The sequence below is a fragment of the Babylonia areolata genome, chromosome 16 (assembly GCF_041734735.1).
Source record: "Babylonia areolata isolate BAREFJ2019XMU chromosome 16, ASM4173473v1, whole genome shotgun sequence".
Classification (NCBI taxonomy): domain Eukaryota; kingdom Metazoa; phylum Mollusca; class Gastropoda; order Neogastropoda; family Buccinidae; genus Babylonia; species Babylonia areolata.
In genome coordinates this window covers 18,972,878-18,985,934 of record NC_134891.1, presented here as the reverse complement: position 1 = coordinate 18,985,934, position 13,057 = coordinate 18,972,878, and the positions used below count along the sequence as shown (strand labels likewise).

The 13,057-nt window shown below is 37.3% G+C and overlaps 1 long non-coding RNA gene across 1 annotated transcript; it reads left to right on the top strand.

The window, feature by feature from the left end:
* Positions 1–208: 208 nt before the first annotated feature.
* Positions 209–9,905, top strand: LOC143291043 (uncharacterized). The gene is made up of 3 exons (XR_013056465.1): positions 209–309; positions 2,374–2,455; positions 9,851–9,905. It is a non-coding gene; the product is annotated as an uncharacterized LOC143291043 (long non-coding RNA).
* The last annotated feature ends 3,152 nt before the right edge of the window (positions 9,906–13,057 follow it).

The following is a 13,057-nucleotide window of genomic DNA, read 5'->3' as shown; positions in this document are numbered from 1 at the left end:
GGGAGAGCATTTTTTCCCTTCCCTTTTCTTGGTTCACACACACACACACACACACACACACACACACACACACACACACACACACACACACACACATATATATATATATATATATATATATATATATATATATATATATATATATATTATTTTACGTTCAGTGTTGCCTGCATAACAGTACTCTGTGGTATGTTTTTGCTTTCAGATGGCAAACCCTGGTGGGTGCATGTGTACTGAAGTCTCTCATGGTGACAGGGCACATGGACCCATTGCTGAAGGGGCGGACAGCCAGGTGTCAAGATTAGTCAGGTTTTGTTTGGCACTTTATTTTAAGTTTATATTTTGTTTGTATTTTTGTATTTTGTATTTCTTTTTTTATCACAACAGATTTCTCTGTGTGAAATTCGGGCTGCTCTCCCCAGGGAGAGCACGTCGCTATACTACAGCGCCACCCTTTTTTTTTTTTGTATTTTTCCTGCGTGCAGTTTTATTTTTTTTTCCTATTGACGTGGATTTTTCTACAAAATTTTGCCAGGAACAACCCTTTTGTTGCCGTGGGTTCTTTCACGTGCGCTAAGTGCGTGCTGCACACGGGACCTCAGTTTGTCGTCTCATCCGAATGACTAGCGTCCAGACCACCACTCAAGGTCTAGTGGAGGGGGAGAAAATATCGGCGGCTGAGCCGTGATTTGAACCAGCACGCTCAGATTCTCTCGCTTCCTAGGCGGACGCGTTACCTCTAGGCCATCACTCCATTAACCCCTAGGCTGCCTATATGACGAGATAACTGGTCATGGCAAGCATGTATGCTTCACTGCCACAGTGACGAGATAACTCGTCATCGAAATATTCAGACTTTTCCCTGCTTTGCATTCATTCAGTTCGTTGACAAAAAAATGCTGGTAGCTTTAGCTTGGGGAATCTTTCTAGATCCTATTCATAGCTAGAAACACCATGAACATCATGAGGCAGTCCTTTATTTGAAAGGTTTGGTTGGGTTACTGGCCGCAGTGTTTGCTTGGCTCCTCTCCTCGCTCGCTCAACAAAATATCAGACTGACGCCGTGCTCAAGACATGCGATTGTGGTGAACTAAATCAACCAAGATCGCTTTCTTTAGCTGTTGCTTAGAAAGAATTGAAGCATAAATTCGAAGGAGAAGACAGTGATGAACATTTATAGGACGATTTGATAGAAAATAAAGGGAGCAATCAAGAGAGTGGCCAAGATTCGATTATCAGTGAGTGATGCCGGCTGTACAGTCATAGCAGGTGACAGACTGACCAGATTATTAGCAGGACACAGTGTGAGCAATTTTCTTGGCACTCAGCCAACGCGGTCTGATGAGAACTGGATAAAGTGACCGTGTGAGAGGGGTGAAGAGGAGGGGGGGGGGGGGTGGACACTGAGGGGGCGTGGCCTCACATCCATATTATCACTTGGAGAAGTCACAGTGCATTGTGTATCTATCTCTTTTTCAATTTTTTTTTTTTTTTATTGTGGTTGTTCTAGTATGATTTTGTGTGTGTGCAGATATCCATTTGTCCAGAAAATATATTTTAGTGTAAATTACCTGACTAATGTACAGTTTCAGTTCATATTCTATGTTCAAAAGTCCGCAAAGGTGAACAGTAGCAATTTATATTCAAAGGTAAATAGTAGCTGTATACATTCAAAAAGTATTCAGAGGTAAACAATTGCATTTCATATTCACAGGTGTTCAGAGGTAAGCAGTTGCAGTTTATATTCAAAGGTGTTCGAAGGTAAACCGTTACAGTTTATTTCAAACATATTCAAAGGTAAACAGTCACAGTTTAAAATCAAAGGTGTTCAAAAGTAAACTGTTGCAGTTTATATTCAAAGGTAAACAGTTGCAGTTTACATTCAAAGGAAAACGGCTACAGTTTATGTTCAAATATATACATAGGTAAACAGTTGCAATTTATCTTCAAAGGTAAACAGTTGCAGTTTATCTTCAAGGTAAACAGTTGCAGTTTATCTTCAGAAGTAAACGGTTGCAGTTTATCTTCAAGGTAAACAGTTGCCAAAGGTAAACAGCTGCAGTTTATCTTCAAAGGCAAATGGCTACAGTTTTATCTTCAAATATATACAAAGGTAAACAGTTGCAGTAAACATTCAAAGTAAACAGTTGTAGTTTATATTGATATGTATGTTGTATGCAGTGTGTATGCATATATATATATATATATATATATATATATATATATATATGTGTGTGTGTGTGTGTGTGTGTGTGTGTGTGTGTGCATATATAGAGAGAGAGATCGAAAGAGAGAAAGAGAAAGAGTGAGAGAGAGATGTGACATAAGTTTTTATATATACGTACATATACCCTTCTCTTCTGCTGGTTGCAGACGCAGCCTCGCTCCCTGGGTGCCGGGCCTGATACTGTTCCTGGTGTCCCTCTGCTTGGGGTCCCGGGCCCTCACCAACCTGGTAAGTTCAGGGACTGGGGTTCGAAGTCTGCTCACAGTGTTACGTGATGTGTAATGTAATGTGTACATGTATGGGTTTGTTTCCCCCCCCCACCCTCCACCCCCCTTGCAATGAAGGTTATATTTTCTCATCAACATCATCACCATGATAATTTTCCTGTGACAAGTTGCATATTACTCAAGCATGGTAATAATTAGCAAGGGTATTTTCACACACACACACACACACACACACAGAAGGAAAAAAACAACAACAAAAATCCTCTTACAATGTGACACCTTGATTCCCAGCTAGCTGCACACATTTGACAGTCAGATAACATAGTTCACAGGAGACATCATAGAGCTACAACTGCCCCATTGCTACCAAGTTAACATATGGTGAATGTTTTCTAATAATAGTAAACAGAATTCTTCTTTTAACTAATTAATTGTGTCAAGTTATCATGAAACAACAATAGTGCAAATACATATCATTTGTTGGGCACTGCTTCTTTTTGCTTAATAAAAAAAAAGTATCCAAAAAGAAAAAGGAAATGGTGTCAGGGGTTTTCAGTGAACAGGTTTTTGTAATAACACCAGTTGGCAGAGAATTCATTTAGTCTAAAATTTATACTTGCTATGTGCTTTTCTGTTTTGTATCTATAGGTAAGTATTGTTCTAAATCTATTCAAGTCAGGCTGACTGTTATCCCGTTTACCCTTATAAATGTAGGATGTAGCTACCAGAATAATAAAATCAAATACCACATCAGTTTTGATGTTCCCACCGCATCCAAACAAAACCAGGTTTTCAGTTAATCTCAAATTTGATGTTAATTCACAAGGTTCATTAAACATAGTCTGAATACGTTGAATATGTTTCCGAAAACACTGTGTAACTTGGCATTTCCAAAAGATGTCACAAATACTGTCTTTTTCATTATTACAAAAATTATAGTTATTGTCATTCATTATTCCCATTTCTTTAAGGACTACATTTGTTGCCAAAATTCTATGGATTATTCTAATCTGAAGCCATTTTAAATTGATATCTTTGTTTTGTTTTAAGGAAACTTTCTTTCCATTTGATTTTTTTTTAACATTTTTTATTCAGACAAAGGTTTACAGATCCAGAATTTATATGTTTTGTGCATTAGAAAGTATAGGGTAAGCATATAATTAAGTTCTAAGTACTGACAAATCTATAACAGTAAAACAATATATGTTCAATGGCAAAATTCCATGGTAGCATTGTATAGCTTAATCTTGTATCAAACAGTTATAAAGTGCCCATTTTTCTACAAACTTGTTATATTCCATAGTTATGTTGAAGGCATACTTGTCTACTTCATATGTCTGTTTGAGGTCTTTTTTGAACATTTGTAATGTTGGTTTTACTTTGTTGATTCTACATTTGTATACATGGAATTTAGCTACCAATAAAATATATGAGAAACATTCATCAGTTTTCATTTTGTTATGTCCAGAAAGCATCAGTGTGTCATTCAGGTTAAGTCTATCACAATGTAAACACTTTTCTTTTAAATATCTCCCAAACTCCTTCCAAAAATGTTGTACATGGTTACATTCCCATAAATATAATGCTGAATTGTATCTCTTTCTTCCTTACAAAAATTACACATGTTATGTGGGAGTATTCCCATCTTCATCAAAACCGAATTTGTCACAAGAATATGATAATTAATTTTCATCTGGAACCATTTTAACCTTATTTTATGGGGTTTTTTTTTTGTATGGAAAAAAATGTTTTTCCAGTCAAGCTTGTTTTAAAAAATCAAGTCCCAATTTTTACAGGCATTTGGCTTTTCTGGTTTTCCAATTATTATTTCGTAGAAACATTTCATTCCTCTTGGGGCCTTTATCATTGCAGTGTATACTTTATTAAAGCTGATTCCATTGTGATCATTGTTTTCAAATGTTATGTTCTTTTCTCTTAAAAAACTTTTAACTGAATTAACACAACCGAAGTATTCTAACATTGGAATTCTTGAATATTGAAAAAACGTCCACTCCCTTTCACAATGTCTTTCACATAATAAACACCTTTTCTGACCCAGTCTTCAAAATACAAGACTTTACCATCAATCTTAAATTTGTTATTAAAAAACAAAGGTTCCATCAGGATATCTTGCTTAACATGTATATCAGTTTTGTCATAAAATTCTGTGTAGCTACGAAACACATCTTTCCAAAAGGGGTTTATTATACGTCCTCCAACTGTAAGAACTATTGGGCCATATTCTTGTAACATTTCAACTTCTGGACATTCTTTTGATAATATAGTTTTCCATTTTGGACGATACGACATATTGTAGCATTTTTTCAACCATGTGAGTTCTAAAGATTTTATGAATGATAGAATATGTGGAATATTTATACCCCCATTTTGTACACTGTGCACTACCACTGATCTTTTAACTTTGTTCTTCTTTTTATCCCATACAAAATTAAAGCACATTTTTTTGCAATTCTTGAATACTGTTATCTGGTGGATTTGGAAGCATAATCCATAAGTAAATTAATTTTGACAAGATAATCGATTTAAGAACAGCTACTCTTCCCAGAGGTGTAATTGGTCTTTTTATACACATGTTAAACAGGTTTTTTTTGTTTCATTGAACTTATCAGTTATATTTAAATCTATTATATTACGCAAATTGTTAGTAAACCAGAGCCCTAGGATTTTAAACTGTGGTGGATTCCAATTCATTTTCAAATTTGATAAATAAACTATATCACAATTACGCTTATTTCCCAGCCATACATTGCATGTTTTTTCGTGATTTAATTTGAGTGCTGAAACCGTTTCCAAATCTTCTAGTTCTTTGAACAGTTCTCCATATGATTTTTGTCACCCTCTAAAAAATAAGACGTATCATCAGCAAACTGGCTAATCTTAAATTCTACCTCTGATATCTTAATACCTTTTATGTTTGTATTTTGACGAATTTTGCAAGCCATTATCTCTGCGCACAAAATAAACAAATAGGGTGAGAGTGGGTCTCCCTGTCTACAGCCTCGTTCAATCTGTATACTTGTAGATACTTTACCATTAACTATTATTGAGGATTTCATATTGGTGTAGAACGCTTCTACCCATCTACGAATATCCTCACCAAAACCCAACTGTTTTAAAACTTTATGCATATATTTCCAACTAACTGAATCAAAAGCCTTCTCAAAGTCTTTTGAAACTAGTAGACCTGGTAGATTTTTTTCCTTCAAGTAATAGATTATATCATGAATAAGCCTTAGGTTATCTCCTATATATCTGCCAGATACAAAACCCGTTTGATCTTCATTAATAAGTTTATCCAGTGTTTTCATTCTGTTTGCGATGCAGGTAGAACCAATTTTATAAGTTACGTTTAACAGTGATATTGGACGCCAGTTTTTAAGATATTCTCTGGGTTTATCTCCTTTTGGTAGGCAAATTATGATACCTTCTCTCTGTGTAATGGACATCTCTTTTTTTCTCAAACCCTTCATTTAAAGATCGTACAATAAAACCACCTATTTCCAGAAAAAATTAAAGAAATCAACTGTCATTCCATCTGTTCCTGGGCTTTTACCATTTTTCATATTTTTTAGTGCTAGTGATGCCTCTTTCAAAGTTAATTTACCTTCTATCGAGTTGGCTTCTGCCACTGTTAGTTTAGGATAATTATTAATGTACTTTTCTAACTTAATATATTTTACTTCCCGCTCTTCATATAATTTGTGGTAATACTCTTTCGTTTCTTGCAGCATGTCTTCTATCTTATCTAAATTTCTACCATTCTTAGATACTAGTTTAAACATTTGTTTGCTAACATAATGTCTCTTTTCAAGGTTACAAAAATATTTTGATACCTTTTCTCCTTCCGCTGCCCATCTAGCTTTGCTTCTTAACAATATTCCTTGTATTTTAGTTTTTCTAAGTGTAATTAGACTATTCTTCTTCTCTTGTATTTGCTGTAAATCTTCCTCTGATTTACAACTTTTACTTTCTAAACTTGTAATTTCTTCTTCAAGTTGCTTTTCTGTTTGTGTGTCCTTTTTCTTCTTTCCAGAACTATACTCTATTGATTTTTTTCCTTATTTCCATTATCAAGGTATCTAAGAATAACAGGTCCGATATGGTAAATTGTAAATGTTCTATGGGAATATTACATATTTCTGATCTATTATATACTAGTGCAGCATACTGCTCTTTTATGTTTTAAATTGTATTATTTATTGTATCTACATGTCCTTTATCTTTTAAAAGTGATGAGTTGAATTTCCAAAAATTCCTTGATCTAGTATCATTTCTAAACTCAAACTTTATTGAAATAAAAGAATGATCACTCCTATAACCAAACAAAATGTCTATATCTTTTACATTAGCTATTGAATTTTCGGAAATTAAGAAAAAGTCTAATCTAGCTTGCTGCTGTGGATTTAATCTTCTCCATGTAAATCTAAGTATTTCTGGATTTATTTCCCGCCATATATCTACCAGTTCTAGATCACCTGTCAATTCAGTAACTTCTGCTTGTGCCTTAGGATTATTAACATGTTTTAAATTACTGTAATCTAATGGTGGATTCAAAACTAGATTCCAGTCCCCTCCAATTACTATTATTTCAGATTCCAGTTCTTTAATCTTATTACTTAATTCTACATAAAACTGAGGATTATCCCTATTCGGACCATAAATATTTACCAGTGTGATATCTCTTTCCATAGTTTGGATTGATATAATCATATAGTTCCCATGAACATCCTTAATTATATTTTTTACTTTGAAATCAAAATTATTATTAAACAGAATTGCTACACCTCTTGATTGTGATGTATACGATGCAAAAAAGCATTCATATCCCCATTCAGCTCTAATCTGTCTTTCTTGTTTACTTACAAAAGTGGGTATCTTGCAAGAAATACACTGACATATTTTTTTGTCTAAGAAACTGAAAGACATCACGTCTTTTTTGAAAGTCACCGAGGCCCTGAACATTAGCTGAAATTGTTGAAAGACTAGACATTAATTATAGTCTAAAGATTTCATATCTACCCCTCTGTACATGATCTGATAAACCCTGTCTGTTTTTATCAAAATCGAACATAAAAAAACAACAACAAAACAACCAGAATGGTTCCAAATCAAACATAAAAATAAACAAAGAACACAATAGTTATTCCACGTAATAATGTTCAACAGAAAGTACACATACATATAAAACAAAAAACAAAACATTACAGCAATAACACAGAGGACTGAAGGGGGAAAAAAAAAAGAAAAACAATCAAAAAGTCTGATAATCTGGACTTTCGCTTTCGAGCAAAAAGTGCAGTCCATAATTTTAGACAAAATTCTTTTAAAGCATGGACAGGAGCTTACAAAAGAGAAAAAAAAAAAGAAAGAAAAAAAAGAGAATAAAAGAGGTTTGCGTGTATGTATGTGTGTGGGAGGTGGGGGGCAGGAGGTGGGGAAGGATGCAGAAGGGGGATGTGTGTGTGTGTGTGTGTGTAGGTGTGGGCGTGCAGGAAACCGAAACAGGTTCCATCAATCTGTCCGCAATCTATCCAGCTGGGCACAAAACACGTGTTCACTGCCCATCCCGTGCCACACATGGCGGACCTGGGATGTACAGGTTCACCCATTTCCAACTGTTGACATGCCTCTGACATTGACCTTCCGGCAAAACTGACATGGGGGGGCGGGGAGGGGGGGGGGAAGAAACTTCCAGCACATTTTTTTTTAATAATTTTCTTTTCCCCTTATCTTTTCCTTTTTTTTTCTTCCCTTTTCCCCCTTCCATTTGATTTCTTGTAGTAATTTTTCTTCCCACTTCCTACAACATTTGGGCTCTGGTCCACTATCACACATGTATCGCACACCACACATGTAGGTATTTTGTCCTGGTAACACTTTGACTTCTTGAAACTGAAACTAAAACACAAAGCCCGCACAGGAATTCACTGTTTGACATGTGCTTGATAACAAAAGCAATCCCCAACCCAGCCCAACCCCGCACCCACCCACCCACCCCAAAAAGGGAAAGAAAGTACAATTAAAAAAAAAAAAAAGCAACAACAGCAAACAACAACAGCAACAACAATAAACAGACTGAAGCTGGGTAAGTTAAGAAAGTGTGTAAATTGAAATATGATCTTTCTCACTCACTCTCTCTCTCTCTCTCTCTCTCTCTCACAGACAAACACACACACATACACCCACCCCCTTGCCCCCAACACACACACACATACACATATATAGACGAATAGATGTATAGATTTTATATATATATATATATATATATATATCTATATAAAAAAAAAAATATATATATATAGAGAGAGAGATATCAATATAGATATAGATAGATAGATAGAGATAGATACACACACACACACACGCATACATATATATATATACATATATATATATAATACTCTCACCTCCCATCTCTAACCCAAAGACTCCTCCATATGTGTGTGTGTGTTTGTGTGTGTGTGTGTGTGTGTGTGTGTGTGTTTGTATGACTGTCTGTGTGTTTGTGTGTGTCTGTGTTTCAGCCTATGGCAGTTTTCTTCTCCTTGCAAAACACGTTGGCAGTGTTTTTTTTTCCTTTTCCTTTTTTTTTTTTTTTTTTTTTTTTTTGCGCTGGTGAGTGTATTTGCTTTCCTATCAAAGTGGATTTTTCTACAGAATTTGGACCAGGGACACCCTTTTTGTTCCTGTGGTTTCTTTTACATGCGCTCAGTGCATGCTATACACAGGGTCTCAGTTGCTTTTTTTTTGGTCTCATCCGAAAGACTGGTTTCCAGACCACCACTCAAGGTCTCGTGGAGGGGGAGAGAATACTGGTGAGAGTGGGTTTTGGATCCTGTGCGCTCCGATTCTCTCCCTTTCTGGGTGGACGTGCTTACCACTAGGCCATCACTCTACTGTTGTCGCTGTACAGGTTTGCTGGAACATAACTCACGTCAATCAGTGAAGTGATGGCCTAGAGGTAACACGTCCGCCTAGGAAGCGAGATAATCTGAGTGCGCCGGAATTACGGCTCAGCTGCCGATATTTTCTCCCCCTCCACAAGATCTTGAGCGGTGGTCTGGACGCTAATCATTCGGATGAGACGATAAGCCGAGGTCCCTTATGCTAGCATGCACTTAGCGCACGCAAAAGAACCCACGGCAACAAGGGTTGTTCCTGGCAAAATTCTGCAGAAAAAATTCACTGGGATAAGAAAAACAAATAAAACTGCACGCAGGAAAAAATACAAAAAAATGGGTGGCACTGTAGTGTAGCGAATTTCACACAGAGAAATCTGTTGTGATAAAAAGAAATACAAATACAAATAACTTTCTTTTTTTCCTTTTTCTTTCTTCTTCTTCTTCTTTTTTTTTTTTCTTTTTTTTTTTTACAGTTCTCATCGGAAGGCTATTTCTGGATGTGTATCCATGTGCTCAGCAATGGTATGTGTTGAATCTCAGAATCTGAGGTTTTGTTGTGTGAGTGAGTGAGTGAGTGAGTGAGTGAGTGAGTGAGTGGAGCTTGTGTGGCTGTGTGGGTGGTGTCTTCGGTGTGTTTGTTTGTGGACTTGTGTCAGATGTGTGCCTAGTGTTTGGTCGTGCAGTGTGTGCCGGTGTGTGAACTCTGTGTGAGAGTGTGTGTGCGTGTGTGTGTGTGTGTGTGTGTGTGTGAATAATTATGTGTGTTTGTACGTTTGTATGTGTATGAACTGTGTGTGTGTGTAATTGTAAGAGAGGGGGAGAGGGTGGGTGTGTTTCAGTGGTACATGAGAGAGAGAACAGAAAGGGGAAAAAGCTTACACAAAATAGACATATTGACTGCTGTGTGGCAAGATAAAAAGATGGGTGGTGGGAATTTTTGACATTAGAAGGGGGGTAATTTGTTGTTGTTTTTAAACAGGATAATTTTTTTTTTCACATTGAAAGCAATTATGCAAGTGAAAAAAAAATTGTTACTTTTAGTTTTGTATGTTTGGTGGCTATTGTTGCTGCATTGTGGTTTTTTTTTGTGTGTGTGTGTTTTTGTTTGTTTGTTTTTTGTTTTTTTTTAAACCATTGAATGTTTTCTGGTTTCCAGGGTTGTTCCACGTCTACACCAATTTAATGAAGGGGAGGTTAAAACTGAGGTAAACCCGACTCCTGTTTAGCTGGCTTCTCTCCCTTCTCATGTTTAACCCTTTGACTGCAGCTGACAAACAAGTACTTTTCGTCAGAGAAGAGCTGTCCCCTGAATGTGTTAGTTAGCATTTGAGATTACAGGTCAAGGTGTCAGTAGTCACCATTCTTTATTTGCACTTATTCCTTTTGTGGTCTCATTACTTTCGGACAGCGGAATCAATACCATCAAGTGGTTAAAGTATTGGACTTTCAATCTGAGGGTTCCAGGTTTGGAATCTCAATAACGGCGCCTGATGGGTAAAGGTTGGAGAGTTTTCCGATTTCCCAGGTCAACATACGTGCAGACCTGCTTGTGCTTGAACCATATACGTTTGTATACGCAAGCAGAAGATCAAATATCCTGTAATCTATGTCAGCGTTCGGTGGGTTACGGAAACAAGAACATACACACGAACGAAGAAGATGAAGAGGAAGAGAACAGTTCACAAAACAGTAGGAAATGTGGTAAAATCTCATGCCTCGCTGATTTTACTTCACCAAGGTTTAGCAGTCAAGGGGTTAATTACGTGACTGATCCGGTGAATGTGGGATCCTTGTTGTTCTTTCATTCTTTGCATTGCGCCATCTGTGCTGGGGGTTTCTGATCAGAAATGTTCGCGTAACACACTCAGAAGTCATGGCCACTTAGATTTTAAGCATGTTCAGAAATGTTCGAAAGTATTCACTTGTGCATACATGAACAGATGTTTGTATGCCAGCACACACTCACATCCATCCATCCATCCATACATACATACATGATGATGATTATGTTCGCCCTTCAGATTCGAAGGTGACCATGGCTTCAAAAATCAGATGGAAGATTGGTGATGCGTACATACATACATGCTCACATACATACATGCATACACATACACACACTCACACACACAGACACAGACACACACACACATGTCCATATGTTACCCACAAAGAGAATGACATACACCACACACACTTTTATATTTAGTCACCCACTTTTTTTGTAACATGAATAGGCTCAAGCATGTGCATATGCATGTTTCACATCTAAACAGAAATCATCAAAATTGCAAATAGGTGAGCTACACAAGAGAAAGTGGGACAGCGAGAGCGAGAGAGAGAGAGAGAGAGAGAGAGAGGGGGGGGGGGGGAAGAGGGACAGAGAAAGAGAGAGACCAAGGCCATGGTGAGAGATACAGAGAGAGAGAGAGTTGCCTGCAGTCCATGTGTGGTGTGTATTATGTTGCAGTGCCTTGGACAGGCTGTACTCATGCTACATCTACAGGTAAGTGATCACACACACCCCCACCCACACACCCCCCCACCCACACACCCACCCCCCCACACACACACACACACACACACACACGCACACACACGCACTCATGCATGCACATATGTATGTATGCTAGTCAGTCGTGTCCGACTATGACCATCAGAACAACAGAGGAGGCAGCTGCTGTCCCAGCTATCTGGGCTAGAATTTGATTATAGTGGAGAGTGTCTTGCCCCAAGTTACATCCCCACTCTCTGGGCCATGGGGTTTTTTAGGACAGTTGGCGTTGGGATGGCTCCCAAAGGCCAACTACCCCGCCCCCATTCCACCAAAGGCTGCAGCACTTAGCGCCAGTGCAATTTTGCCTCCTAGTTGGAGAGTCATAGTCGTTCACAAAAGACTAATCTGTAAATGATTCCCGTTGCAATTGAGAAACCATTGATAATACAGTTCTCACTTTGTTGTTGGCCCATATGTATACGTGAGCACATACACACACACGCGCACACTTGCACACATGCATGTACACTCACACACACTCAGCAACGTACATGAGCACCAGCACACACACACACACACACACACACACACACACACATTACCCTGCATCCCATGCCCCTCCCCCACACACTCATTTCTGGGCTACACATTGCAGCTTCCACGGCACACACCCACACACACACCCACACTTACTTGTACAAGCACACACACATACGCCCATATGCCCATAATGCACATAGGCATGCACATTGTTACTATCTATATTTATTTTTTCACACTGTATTACACTTCTTCTCAACAATTATAAGCTTATAATTATGTAATTAGCAGTTTTTGTTTTTCATACATAGTAAAAAGCGCACTGTTCAGTTACATCTTATGTATTTATATAAATACATGTATAAAATGTAACTGACCTATATTTATCATTTGAATTTTTATTTTCATGTGTGAGCATGTAATGCGGCTGCATACTCAAATAGAGGTATGTATGACTTTGAAGATTACATCAGAAAAAGAGAGACTGTTTAAAAAATTGGTCTAAATTATGAAGTAATTATATATATATATATATATATATATATATATATATATATATATATGTGTGTGTGTGTGTGTGTGTGTGTGTGTGTGTGTGTGTGTGTGTTGGGTCTTACTGAATCAGGGTTATCACAAAAATCTGCAA